General features: G+C 42.4%; 1 protein-coding gene across 3 annotated transcripts in view; it reads right to left on the reverse strand.

Annotated features, from left to right (window-relative positions):
• LOC143300816 (uncharacterized) overlaps nucleotides 1-12,961 on the reverse strand; it is a 54,074-nt gene extending 41,113 nt beyond the window's left edge. For 2 of the 3 annotated variants that reach the window (XM_076614762.1, XM_076614749.1), the window contains exon 1: nucleotides 12,833-12,961. The gene's annotated coding sequence lies outside the window, so the exon portion shown is untranslated. Of the gene's footprint in view, nucleotides 1-9,564; nucleotides 9,584-12,832 lie in introns of those variants that run through there. The other variant, XM_076614756.1, reaches the window with a different exon arrangement.
• Nucleotides 12,962-15,414: the final 2,453 nt, after the last annotated feature.

The following is a 15,414-nucleotide window of genomic DNA, read 5'->3' on the forward strand; positions in this document are numbered from 1 at the left end:
CACACGCGTGCTCAATTAACTTAACCATGGCTCATAAATCATCCACACACACACTGTGAGGTACTGCATGTCTCACAAATGGATTCTTTTACCCTTACACAATACATTGCAATGTCCAGCTTTCTCTTCCATCCAATCCTGTCTCCAGTGCAAGTACAAAAAGCAACAATATTTGTTTGTTCACAACTAGACAGTTCAAATACAGAATACCCTTTATTGTGTGCTCCTGCCATTCCAATGACATGACAGAGTACCACTTAAATAGTTCAAACTGGTACACTGCTACTGTGCTAGAATGTTACGTTACTCTCTTCTTCACCTTCTTCACATAAAATTTATGCAAGCTTCTAACAATTCATTTACAATCCTACCACTGCAACTGCTGTTATATTACTAGAAGTCACATTAACATTCCTCCACCCTTAAAGGCAGAAAAAAAAAATTACTTCCCATAAACACATCCCTCATTACATGACTTTTAATGCCAACTTCATCCTTCCAACGCTGACGTTTCAAGCCATTTCCTGCTAAACAGCCCTGACGTTATCAGAAGGCATCTCACCAGGTAGGGGGAGATTAAGAGAGACCACCAGGCAGGGATCCTAGCAGCCAACCCCTTTAAGTGGCACTGCACAAGTTTACCTGGCTCTTGTCTGCCAGCTCGCTTCAGCATGGCACCAAGACTCCATCTGCCTGTGTACCACTGTATACACAGTCTGTTTCCTGGATTGAGCAAGACTGAGAGAGTTCAACTAGTCCAGAGGGAAGGCTACTGAATCAACCAAATATACTGTTTTATAGCTCGACAACTCACTCACCAAAACACCAGAAACAGAGGAAGAAAGATGGTCAGGAACAGAGCTAGAGATAGAGAAAAAAACAAGGAAAGCAAAAAAGAAAAGAAGAAAGAAAGAAAACAAAAGAGCAGCAATGACCAGATCAAAAGAACTCTTTAACAAAGAAAGGAAAACGTGGAAAATAATTAACCTTTTCTTTAGCTTACTAATCCTTTTAAAAATAAGTTGCAAAATAACTCATAAAGGAAGAAGAAAATGAATTAAAAAAATAGGAAAATAAACTAATTCATGGTTTTGTTTGATGTTCAAATGTATACAGGTTTAACTGGGCATGGCCATTACAGTGATGAACAGAAGTCTGGCTGAAAGAATGTAAACAAAAACGCATCAGAAACTGAGAAAGAAAGAAAGATAATGCATCCCAACCCTTTTTCTCTCAGGCCTGACACAGGCTGGGCCTACACTACATCAGACATCTGTCCTTTATTTCCTTCAGCAGACATACTGAAGCTGATTATCCTGGATCAGTCCATAGGCTTTGATGCAGCCTTGAAACTGACACCTCCCCCTCTACTTCATCACCCATCCTGTCATATTTCTTTTGCACCTCTGCTGCCAGAACACATTTCAAACTAACTTTTTCTTCTATCTCATCTGCACATCCTTGTCATCTCCATCTGGCAACAATGTCTACCAGCAGTGCACTAATCTTCCCAGCTACAAAGGAGATGAACAGGGTGGGAGGACGAGATGGAAGGCAGGTGAGGGGGTGGTTTGGGGGGAGAAGGGGGGGGGAGGGGTAAGGGGGGGCTTTTTCTGTCTTAAACACTTGTAAACAAGCCAGCACAGCTGAATTCATTTTCAACTCTGCCTCCCTCTTTTTTTCGAGTCAGCAGCCTTTCCAGCAAACAAACGATGTGCTATTTTAAAGTGAGGTTTGTGTTTCTTTCTGATAAATCTCCCATATCAGTGTTACACTTTTGGTTTCCTCTTTCTGTCAGTCTCTGACAACCATTCAGCTTTCAGTTTCTGCTGCTGCTGCCACCAGCACCTTACTGTATGTACCTGCTGGTCAAGATTCCAGCTTAACTTGGCACTTCTCTGACTTGAGCACTGTAAGAGGAAGATTCCACTCTGCAATATTCTTCTAAAATAGGCAAAATAAATAACTAGGAGGGACAGTTACAAACATGGAAAATCAGCACAATGCTACTAAAATCAGTCTTAGTCTTCACCCTGTACCCATGAAACAATGTCAAAATGAAAAATGATCATTTTTGACAATATTTCAGAATTAAATTATCATTCCTACAAGACTTTCCCAAATAAATGATCATTTTGACAACAGTTCATTTATCAAATCAATTGTTTACAATCTGTTCCCCACCAGTCAAAGAAGCACTGGCTGAGGCAGCAGGTTGCAAAAGCTGTTCTGACTTCTGCTCACACACACACATGCACGCGCACACAAACGCTCACACAGTCACACACACAGAGGACTGATACAGATCTGCCCTCTTTGGTTTCACATTCTCTGGGTGTGCTTCAGAATGGAAATGCCAATAACTATTTTTTTGCATTCAAAGATTCTGACACAACACCGGCACAACACCACACAGTTTGCAGGTCAGAAGAAGTGTGCCCACTCTCTCTCCTCAAAACCAAGGGTGACACACCCCTTCACCTTCTCTTGTAGTGATTTATCAGAGCTGTCTGCAAACATTTGCTCTGATCTCAAAATATGACTGTGACCCATTTTCCACCCCTTCACCCCTTTTCTCTCTCCTGTAGAACCATAAGCGACCCATGTCGATGACTGGTTGGGCCCTCCCACTATTCCACCCTCTCTGTGTATGTGTATGTGTGAGTGCTCGTGAGTGTGCATGCATGCCTTTGTGTGTGCCAATGCATGTGTATGTTCCTTCAGGTCAATTTCATCCATGAAAAATTTCCAGTTACCTCCACAGCCCCCTTTTCCAACATGTGCACGTAAACAATTGACATGTTTCACAGTGCTCTCAACAGCAGACATTTTGACAACATTCCAAATTCTCATGTCTCCACCATCTCTACCACACCCAACCATTTTCCTTCTTCCCAAAAATCCACACAACCACAATCTGCAATCGTCACAAAGATTACCCACACACACACACACACACCAACCACCCCACACACACGCTTGGCTCTCAATGCTGCTGACTCATCAGTCCTGGTGTGAATTCCAGGTACCGACCAATTTTTGGCCAAAGACGGTAAACACCCCCCCCCCCCCTCCCCCGCCCCCTACCCGTACCCATGCCCACCCACTCTCCGCCCTATCTATGCACTTCCCACCAATCTCAATTTGTCTGGAGCTGGCTGTACTGGCCAGTGTGGTTAACTCCCCCAGACCCGGCACTGGCAGTCAGCATCGGCTTCAATTCTCTCTCTCACTGCACGGAGGACTGGACTATCAATTGTTTATTAGAAGTACCACGCACACCTACAGCTCCCACCGCACCTACCCTCCACTGTTTGTGCTGACTCTGCCTCTACTCCTCTACCTCCACTGTCCCCTCCAACACCCCCGTCACCTCATCCCCACCCCTACTCGTCCCCCCCCCCCCCCAGCCCCCCACCTCCACCCCCACTTGCCACTCCACCGGTACTTTCTTTTCAAGCAATCACGTTCTGAACAGTAGGGAAGGCATAAAATGCTTCCCACCGAGAGTACAGATGCGATGCGAGCCTGACCAGTTTGGATGGCTGCCCCGTTAGTGATGATGGTGGTTTTGATAAACAACCACACTCACACTGCTGGAGGAAGTAAAGGAAAGGAATGTAGGGTAGCTGCTCACCACTTCCAACCACAACTGCTGACGACCAAGGATGCGTCACTTGCCCATCCTCTTTCCACTTTCAGTATCACCAACAGTGGGCTACAGCGTCGTCAGCCTTTTCATCTAACACAGGGTTTCACCCCCCCCCCCCCCCCCCTCTCACTCACCTCTTTTTCTCACCATTACGCACTTTACTTATATTTTTGTTTGCATATTTTGATAGTCACATGTATCCTAATGTAATGTTTATAAAAAAAAAAAAATAATGATCACAAGTTCTTTATTGAGAGGCCTAGGCCAATACATGAATAAACCATCTCTCTCTCTCTCTCTCTCTCTGAAACAAGAGAGTCTCCAAGATTTTTTTTTTTTTTAATCTAAGTAATTTCCTCTTCTCCACAAACAAGAAGAATGTGGTAATCTGTTGAGCCTATGCATTGTGGAAAAAAAACAAAAAAACACCTGTCCTCTTGATGCAACAATCCACCATAAAATTGTGTAACCCTCCACCCCCACACTCCCCCAACCAACCTCCATCCCTTCTCTCCAAACCTTTTTCTGTCTGGGTGTGCTCTGCCCCGTGAGAACATGCTCAGGTGCAAGCGCCAGAACAATTGTACACATTCCATCTTCCCTTTCCCTTGGATCAACAGGAACTTACAGACAAAAGATAGGGTGGAGGAGGTAGAGAAAGGTGCAAGCACAGATGCCAGCTGAAACCCCCTACCTTTCTGAAATCTGCTTATAATCAGGTGTTGAGCACTGAGTGTTTTGCTGCTCTTACTCTGAAACCCAGTGTTGACTGCTGACAGTATACTTGGTTGTCTGCTCTCCCATTCCCACCCCTCTCTCTTTCTCTCTCTCTCCAAGTTCCTTTCTGTCTTTGTCTTTGCTACGCATACATGCACACACATACAAAGTATGTATGAACACTCACTAAAAGCATGTGTTCCATACAACACACACACACACACACACACACACACACACACACACACACACACACAGAGACATGCACACACACACACAGACATGCACACACACATACAAAAAAAAAGCATGCGGAGTTTGAAAATTGCCAAATTTCACCAAATCAGACACAATGATACACTTTTTCCATTTCTGCGCTTGGTAAGGGCCAGAAAACTTTTTTCTTTTCGGGAGTGGGAGGGGGGGTGAGGGGGGCAAGTAGGTGGAGGGCGTAGGGAGGGGGGTGAGGTTTGTGGGAGGGGGGGGAGTATATATATTTACATATATATAATATTGTTGGCATATACTACCCCCCATAATATTGTCGGTATATATGCTACCTCCCACCCACCCCACAAGCCTCCCACCCATAATTTAAGCTATGTTATGGATGGAATGAAAATAGCAGGTCATGATCATCAGCCTGCAGCAGCTGATGTGTTAGTGAGATCATCATTATTTCATTTTCAATGTTAGGTTTTGGGGGAGGGGGGAGGGGGGTGTTTGTTTTTTGTTAACTGCACAGTGAATTTGCAGAGACTATGTGGTTATGTCTGAGCTGAAAACTAATAAAAATAAAAATCTCAAAACCAAAACTAAAGGCTAAAAATTAATAATTTCCACATATCAATCAACAATACTATGACAAAACAATGAACTCAACTGCACTCCCAAGTTCACAAAGACATTCAAATACAATCAAGAGCTCTCCAAGACCAACATACCATTAGAGGGCAGCTGCCATTCCTTGTAATGCATCACCACTAGACTTTTATCATTCAAAAATAAGAATCCATACAAATACAAATGTTGTACGAAAATTAACTGATTTCAGCGATGCAAAACTGGCAATTGATACCTGTTCCAAAATTGACCGTCTCACTACCTGTGTATCACAGTAAACATGTGCAGTCTAACAAGCATTTCAGTTACTGCGAAGTCTGGTATGCATAAAAAAAAAATTAAAAAAAAAGAATGATGGACTAAAAGTAGAAAATGACCAACAAATCAAACAAGATGGGAAAAACAAGATAGCTGATTTGGAAAAAAAAAAGAAAAAGAAAAAAGAAAGAAAGGGAGTTGGGGTAAAAAAAAAAAAACCAAAAAAAAAAAAAAGGTTTGTGTTGTACAACACAGCACCCTGATAATGAAGCTTCTATTTATCTGTGACAGGATAAATTATCCAGCAGCCCAACAAAGCAGATCATTATCCCTCCACTAACAAAGTTAACAGAAGCAATTACTATGCTGACCAGTTAATCTGTTGTGTCTGTGATGTTTTTTGGCACACACACACGCGTGCGCGCACGCGCACACACACACGCACGCACACACATTTTATATCATCACATTGTGTTCAATGATTATTTATAAACATATTTTTATGAATTTCAATGAAAGCCTTTAGGGTTTCATTAATCCAAAAAATTTTTTTTTTAAATTTCAACGCAAGTTTCTTAAAACTCTGTGTGTGTGTGTGTGTGTGTGTGTGTGTGTGTGTGTGTGTGTGTATGCATGGATGAACATACATAAATATGAGAGAGAAAGGGTTATGTGCGTGCGCACATGTAAATGTGCAAACACATGTGCACCACAACGCATAAGCATGCACCCTGATGCACATTTAACCATCCTTAGCCTCTGAAGCTACTGCTGGCAGTGAAAGAAAAGCCTTGTCCTGCAATCTGCAGATCCTCTGGAACAATCACTTCTATCTCTGCAGCAGGGCTGCCCTGCCCGGTAAACATGTGCACAAACCAGGAAGTGTTTGCACAAACATAGCATGGATGTCACGGCACACATCTCACAAGAGGTGAACAACTGCTCTGGCAAGTCTTGCTTCATGAAATTTCTCTTCTGTCTGAACGGTCAGAATCTGTTTTCACATGAAGCATGGTACTGCATACTCAGGTGAGTTGCACAGTATTATCATGGGTAAAATGCAAATTGAACTGTCAACACAAAAATACAATTTGTTCTTCTTGATTTACTTTGGTCATTGTTAAGTTTCGGGAGGTAGATGATGGTGAGAATTTCACAATACACTGACCATTCTGCAAACAAAGTTTGTGTATTCTTATTCATGTATAAAACGTGTAAATAATGAAATATCAGATCAACCATTTATATTTTTCACACCTAGTTATCCTCCTTCTCCAACTTGCAGAAAATGCTCTCCTGGATTTAACATGACAGAAAATATGCAGAAATTACAGGCTTTCAACAAAGCAAAGCAACTTCCAGTTATGTTGGCATCTCAAGTGGAATGAATTTGATGGAGTACAATAGGAACATTTCCCGCCCCAGCAGTGATCACACAACAGCTAGTGTAGGGCCATTTCACCAGGGGTAAACCACCCACCCCCTACCGTTCAGTCCCCCTGTTATTGTTCCCTTTAACTTGCCGCCACCTCTCCCCCCCCCCACCCCACCCCATGTGAAAGGCAATAGCCCTCCTCTCCACCCCTCTCTGAGTCCCACCCTCACCTTCTCCACTTCCTACTCTCCTTCCTTTCCATCTACCCAGTTATTCAGAAAGACAGATGAGGGTGTCAAATTTTTGTCATTATTCAAGCCTAAACTATCCTGCTATAAATGCCACCTCCTCACATTAACAAGGAAGGAACATGACCGTTTTTTGGGGTTTTTTTACCGTTCAAATATATGTGCCTGTGTTTGTGTGCATGTGAGAGAGAGAGAGAGACAAAGAGAGAGAGAGAACAGCTACCACTTGTCACTGCCATGTCAGCCAATTATTGGACTTTCAAATATTTTATCACATCAGCATCACTATCAGTTACACATCAACCAACTGTAAAATTCAGTGAATCATTTCCAGCCAAAAACACAAAAAAAAAACAAATAAAACTCTCATCTGTCAGTATCATCATACATGTGGCAGTGAACTGCAGCACAATACTTCATTCTTGTTAACATCATACTTGAGCCTGGAGCAGGAGGTGGCAATGCTGTCAGCCTGAGGGGAAAAAAAGACAAAGAAAAAACTGACAGCCTGATACACAGGAAATAGCACACTGGCACATGATCATTGCATCACTTTACTTGTGCTATAACTGGCTCCTATGGCATTTATTTATAGCTTGCCCTGAGAAACTGCAGCCTTGGCAGACAGGTTATTTCAAACATCATCGTTGACTCACTCCACTGTCCTAAGTGAATAACTGCTGGTGCCACTCACCACGGCCTTCACCTGAAGCCAAGGTGAAGGTCACACAAAATGAGCACATTTTTTTTCTTTTTTTTAATAAATCCAAGAGCAATGCCTCTGTTCCTTCATTTTCATTTATTCAAATTTTGTCCAATACAAAAACAAAACAAAAAATTTAAAAAGGAAAATGCGCAAATATGTGAAAAATTGTGTCTTGGACACTGTCGCCTTGAACCAGGATTAAAAATACATTTAAAAAAACAAGTAATTGGCAATAGATTTTAATATCTCACTCCATGCTGTGAATGCTCATTAAAACTGGTCCCAAAATGAGAGAGAAATCACTGTCTATGCAGGAAGACCAAAAAATATGCCAACGTAACCCTGACCTTGAGTCAGGAAATAGTGAACTCTCAATCTCAGAGAATCTGGTATGACATAAGCATGTTTCTTTGATCTCAAACATTTGTCAAGTAAAATGTATGAATGCAGGGGTTTTTTTTCTGACTTTGTGACCTTCAACAGAGCTCAAATTGACTGATCATGGATGAATTTAACCAAACAAGCTCTGAGTTCTTTCCGGTTTTAGTTGTTGCAATTACCTTGTAGTGGTACTGGTACTTGTAGATACAGCAACAGACAGTGATAGTAATCATAGAAAGAGCAGTTAGTAGTTTATACCCTATCAAATTCATACTCACAGAATGGTACAAAAAGCCAATCAACAACAAATCACACACACACACACACACACACACACTGGATGAAACTGAACTCCTTTGTGAGAGAGGTGGGGTTTTTTGTTTGTTTTTTTGTTTGTTTGTTTGCTTGGTTTTTTTTGGTTTTGGCTGGGGTTTTATTTTCAAATTCAAAAAAGGCCGCTCATCAACACACTATACTTTTTCCCCAGCTCCCACCCAGCAAACATAACAAACACAGCGTCATGTCGTGCGATGCACTGCCCTACAACCAACACGGGCAGGCGACGCTGGTTTTATGGGGCAGGTGTAAGGAGGGGTGTGGGACCGGCCCAGAGAGAGGGCCAGGGACAGAAAAAGGAAACCCGACAGACACAAATATCTGCACATTCAAAAGGATCTGCCGACTCAGGTGGCCGCTGAACCTTCCCAACCCAGAGCGTACAGGCACATGCTTTTGTCGTGACACACAGGTTTATAGAATGAGGTGTGTGTGTGTGTGTGTGTGTGTGCATGCGCACGCGCGTGTGCGTGCATGCACATGCAAATGCGCATTTGAGTGTGCACAGGTGTAACATGTCTGTCTGTAAAACTAGGACTTTCCTATGTCTCTTCCTACCCACATATCCCAGTTTTATACATATATACATGTACATACCTAAAAGTTAAAATCTGTGTAGATATCATTATCAATGTAAACTATAAATAAATCAATCAGTCAATTTTTTTTCATTCCTTCTAATCTATATATGATGGGGGTGGGGTGGGGGTGCACATATGTCTGAGTTTGTGTAAGTCAGTATGCATGTGCAACCGCAAGACAGACAGAGAAAGATAAATCTGGCAAGTATTCATCACAGCAGATGCTTTTGGTGCTGTAGAGAGACAGCACTGAGAATGAGAAGCCCAATACTAACACTGTAGCAGCCCTGGTGACTAACTTTTGTGTGTGTGTGTGTGTGTGTGTGTGTGTGTGTGTGTGTGTGTGTGTGTGTCTGTGTCTGTGTGTGTATCTGCAGTCTGCACACAGATTTCACAATTCTTTCAAACTCTTCCATTCCCTGTCATCCACTCAAATTTCCCCGACCCCCTTCCAAAAAAAGTCGTACTGTCTGAATCACCGGCATCCTCTGACACAACACCACCTTTCACAAACCCAGGTTTCAGATCCCTCCATTTCCTGGCTCAAAGTGTCTTGCACTGCCAGGCCACATTACAACACAAGCAGCTATTCCTGTTTTTTCACCACCACCTTCTCTCCCCTTGTTCTGGCCCTCACCGCTCACCCACACAGTGCCTCAGTCAAATACATTTCTTCCCTCACAACTGTTCTTCTTCACACTCCCAGACAACCTGTATCAGCACTGTACAGCACATGGAGCATTGTTTCATTGGTGGCTTGCCCAGATACAACAGAAATAGAATCGCAAGCAAGCAAAAAGGGGTGCATAAGCTAATAAACAACCCAACAAAACCTTCACGCTGAGCAACTCTGCAGATGTTCTGAAACTGGAAGAATCTCTGTACAACCAGAGGCAACCTCCATTTATAGCTCTCAGGATGTACTCGAAGTACTGTCTTGTGAAAGCAACATTAACTGCTGCTACAAGTAGGTACATGTTGTACCCTGTGAGCTCTTTGTAGGTCAAATTAAAACAGAAACCATATGACAGCAAATATTAAGTTGTAAAAAGGTTACAAACACTAAATTTGAATTTAAGCACCCCTTTGCTATATGTACAGTGTACATACACAGTGTATTGCTTTACTGTTGAGATGCCCCCCCCCCCATACCTCCTCATGAAGCCAAGGCCATGCTGCACAGACATACATTTGTATATATACATGCACACTCTTGTGCATTTTGCACACTACAAAATGAAAAAGAAAGCTACCCAAGGCTTCTCTTCAAGACTGAATGAAGACAAGACAGCCAGACAAGAAAAGAAAAACATGCAAACTTTACCATTAGCCTTTGATTAGACAGCAACAATTCCAAAGAAAATGACAGAACCACCCATGCATATGTGCAGACAGCAGTCAGACTATCAGTATCATATCAATTTTCATGACACGGTGACATGCCAAAAAATCAATCTAAAATGACACATAAATAAAAATCTGACAAGGGAACCAATCTGTTCCTAAGTCGAACATAATTATGCCTCTCTTGCATTTTTGTTCCGTTCTTTTTTGTGATATGAGGATAGGTTATCAATGGCACTCAGTGCAATGAATCACTGCCACAATCATCATGCAAGAAATCCCAAACATACAAACCAGTCACATAATATCCATCTAAATTATCAAGAAACTGACAGAAGGCACTTTGCCAGAGATCTGCTGTTCAATGTCTTCAACATAAAAGTATACAAGTATACATATTCTTTACAAAAGTGCTCACCTGTTGATATGTACATGAAAAAAAAAATCAGTTTTCTTTATTTTGGTGAGTGTGGATGAGTGTGCATCCCACATCTGTGTGTGATATATACATATAAATGTGTGTGTGTGTGTGTGTGTGTGTGTGAGAGAGAGAGAGAGAGAGAGAGAGAGAGAGAGAGAGAGAGAGAGAGAGAGAGAGAGAGAGTGGACTGTCTACATGTGAAAGTAAGTATATATACATATACACATGAATGAATACAGGCATGCTCACGTGATACGCATGCATGAACCATGTGCCTGCATGCATGTCTGTATGCATGTATATAATACATGTGTTCAAATGCAAATGGTATGCTGTCTATTGCTTTAAAATTTGCTTGTTGAGAATGACTAATAACTGTTGCATACCTCTCTTTCTGTTGACCAGTATTTTAGCAAATGGACGTGCCCTCAGATGGCAACACAAACACCAGTCTGACTTGAGTCATAGGCCCTCTGACATTTTACTGTGTTCCTCAGTATTAACTATTATTATTACTTTCCTCAGCTCTCTCCCAACCCTGGTAAGTGGTATCAGGCCGAAAATGTTGCTTTCTGTGCACATTTTCTCTCTTCAACCTTTGAGCTTAGAACCATTTACTGTAGCCACCAAACTTAAATAATTTATGCAGTATGAAGATACACATACTTTAACAATTATGTTATAACTGCATCATGCATTCTAAAAATGGCCTTGAAATTTCAGTCATATCAAATTTGCTACCATATGAGTGAGAACTGATCCTCCACCAAGGTATGTGATCTCCCTCATAACATTTAGATAGAAACATATACCGCTTGATACTTGCATAATTTGTGTGTGTGTGTGTGTGTGTGTGTGTGTGTGCGTGTGTGTACAAACACACAATAAATACATTTCTGTACATGCCATACTCATATGAAAGCATGCAAAAACACCCACTAAATGTGTAAAAAATACACACTAGCTCTGTGCAAACACACAATAAAAACATTTGTGTACAGTATTTATAAAAACAGTATTTATAACAAAGCATGTCCATACACCCAGTAAATAACTAAATGTGTACGAATACATACATGCTACACCAAAACCCCACACCCCACCCAACAGTGTCACACACAGTTACACACCCACACACAGGTCTACACAACTGCTCAGTCAGAGATCGGCATCTGTGCTACACCACTGAAGCACAATCTAGGCCTATTTTATATGAATCATCACACTGTCATGTATTGTGCTCACACTGGAACAGACAACTCTTTATTCTGCAGCAATAAGAATTCAACCAGGCCAAGAAAATGAGCATGTCCTGATTTACTTTTTCTTTTATACAGATCTTTTTTTTTTTCCTTTCTTTTTTTTCCCTCGAATTCAAGTTATAATTCTTCTCACGTTTATCAACACAAGATCTGTCTGTAGAGTAATGCTGAGGGGTCAGTAGTCTGGCATATATGTACTATGGTATTGATATTGTTTAATCTGTTGAGGGCCCAGTGCTATCTAAATAGTATCACATCTGGTAGCTGCGTACGGTGGGGGGCGGTTGGGGGGATATACTCGAAAGAGAAAAGCACGTTGGTCTTTCCGGATTTGGCCACGCCTACAGTGCATGTCTGACTGCATTATTCATTTTATCATTTTACGGTTAACAATATCAAGGCATAATGTCAAATGTCAAATACGGCGCGTAGCATGGGCAGGAAAATACAGCCAGGTGCATGCATGCGATGCGTGGCGAGGTGCACGCAGACCTTGCAACCTATTCATAATCGGTCCTTCACACTTCAACCGAAGCAGACGCTTTTGGTCCTTGATCATCATAGCCAAACATGGGCAGAGTCAGCAAATTTAAAACCAACCGGTTCTGTGTATTGTTTCCATTTGAGTCACCTAACAAATAGCCACCGGTGGAGATGCAAATCCCTGATGACATAACACACGAAATGATGTAATTTCGACGCACTTACCTGACCAGAAGCTGGAAAAGGGAGTCCGGAAACACGGGACGGGTGAGGAACAAACGCCGCTAAGCTTACAAGTGCGAGGAACGTCCACATGCGCAGACCGAGTTGCGCAGAGCGCGGCGTGGAATTTTGTTTGCCGGGTGATAAATCACTGCCGGAGCAAACTACCTTTACACAGCATTGCGAATGGGAGGGTACGGGGTGTGCGCGCGCCTTTCTGAATGAGTGAGCGCATGTATATGTGTCTGAAAACTATACGGTATTACACGTGTACACAAAAAGCAGAGCAGCAACCAGCTCATTTTCGTTTGCTTTCAAATTGTATATAAATGACAGTCATTCAGTTGAAGTCAATGTTTCCTTCTTTGAGCAACTGTGGTGATAAACATAATTATGGGCAGAACATTAAATATAAACGTAATTGTTGTCAGACACATTATTCACAAGATTTGACAGAAAAAACGGAGTAAATAAGAACAAAGAAAAACTTATATAACTAGAGAGGGAATCACACTATTAATGATAAACCATATGTATAATCAAATGAACCAGCTGGACAGGACGTAGACGGTAGACGTAGACGTTTTATAGTATAGGCCATAGCCTTTTAGAATTGACATAAAGTCGTATATTAATAGAAAGAAAAATTACGTTACATAAGCACTGCGTTGTTTAAATGCTCTATGTAGATATAAAGCAAAATGTTGTCCAATAGTTTCGTTCGTAGACGACAATAACAAATGAGTTTAAATAAACAAGGCTGTCTATAAAATCATGATTTGAGGGAGTTAATTGTTCTCTAACATTTCTCAATCCTGGACAACTGAGCACAAAATGGACCTCATCTTCAGTTGATTTTTTGCATAATGGGCATAACAAATTACAAATGGTTGACTGTCTATAGCGATACTGATAAGTAATAACATCAGAGACACCGAATCTAAATTTCGTCATTAAATACTTCAAAGCTCTAGCAATATGTATACGCATATAAATTGGAACACTGTGTAAATCATTTACCATTCTGTATACATTGAATCTGTCACTGTCCTGGATATGAGAATTCCAATTTTGCCATCTACAATCAACCAATCTTTCGCGGAGGGGGGGCGGAGGGGGGGGGGGGGTTCGTAGGTTCTTAGATTCTATCCCGTAGTTTTATGGACCGTTGGGGTGCCACAGGTGATCTGGCAACCAGCATCCTCCAATCCTCTCGGTTTTCTGACCTCCTGACTGTATCGCTCAACCTCAAGCCCGTCTATTCTGGGATGTTGTCCTCCCATCTCTTCCTCTGTCTGCCTCTCCTTCTCCCCCCTTGCACTGTGCCCTGCAGGAATGTCTTGGCAAGCCCTGATGATCTCGTGACATGGTCATACCATTTGAGCTTGCATCTCTTGACCAAGGTCAACAGGTCTTCGTAGGGCCCAATGACTTGCCTGATTCTGTTTCGAACTTCTTCGTTCGTGATATGATCTTTGTAGGAGATGCCCAGGAGTCTTCGAAAGCATCTCATCTCAGTGGACTGTATTCTCTTTTCTATTTCAGCTGTTAAGGTCCACGATTCACATGCATACAAGAGTATTGATGTCACCAGGGTACGCATCAGTCTGATCTTTGAGCCGAGTGCAATGTTCCGGTCGTTCCAGATGTACCTCAGTTTTGTGAGTGCTGCTGTCGCCTGTGCAATCCTGGAGAATACTTCGGGTTTGGATCCCTCATCTGTCACAATTGCTCCCAGGTATTTAAAGCTGTGGACAGTTTCTAGCTTCTGGCCATCCACTCTTATGTCAGTGCTGATGCCATTGGTGTTGTTGGTCATCAGTTTGGTCTTCTCTGCGCTGATCTGCATGCCATGGGCTCTAGAGGTTTTATCAAGGTGGTCCACTAGCTCCTCTTCTTTTCCTGCTAGCCCATCAATATCGTCGGCGAAACGTAAGTTGGTGACTGCTCTGCCTCCGATGTTGACTGTTCCTTTGTGGTCTTCAAGTGCATCAGGCATGATTCTTTCCAGGAAGATGTTGAAGAGAGTTGGTGAGAGCAAACAGCCTTGCCTCACTCCGACTGTGGTTCTGAACCAGTCCCCTATGTTACTGTTGAAGTAGACTGCGCTGGTGGCTTTGTCGTAGAGGTTCTGTATCACTCGGGTTAGGTTGGCATTGATGTTATACAACCTCATGGTGGCCCATAAAGCTCCATGCCATACTCGGTCAAACGCCTTCTTGAAATCCACGAAGACGTGGTAGAGGTCTTGCTGATGTTGGAGGTACCTCTCGCACAGTATCCTGAGGTTGAAGATTTGCTCTGTTGTACTGCGCCCTGGTCTGAAACCTGCTTGTTCCTCTGCGATGATCTTCTCCGCTTGTGGCTTCGATCTGTTTAGCAGGATCTTTAGCATGACTTTGCTGGGACGGCTTATTAGGCTGATCGTGCGGTAGTTCTGGCACTGTTGTAGATTGCCTTTCTTGGGGAGAGTGATGATCAGTGACTGGGTCCATGGTGTTGGCCACTCCCCTGTCTGCCAGATCTTGTTGCAGATGGTTGTGAGGGCTGTGATCATTGCTTCTCCCCCTGCTTGGACCAGCTCT

Source organism: Babylonia areolata, chromosome 2 (assembly GCF_041734735.1).
Source record: "Babylonia areolata isolate BAREFJ2019XMU chromosome 2, ASM4173473v1, whole genome shotgun sequence".
Taxonomy (NCBI): domain Eukaryota; kingdom Metazoa; phylum Mollusca; class Gastropoda; order Neogastropoda; family Buccinidae; genus Babylonia; species Babylonia areolata.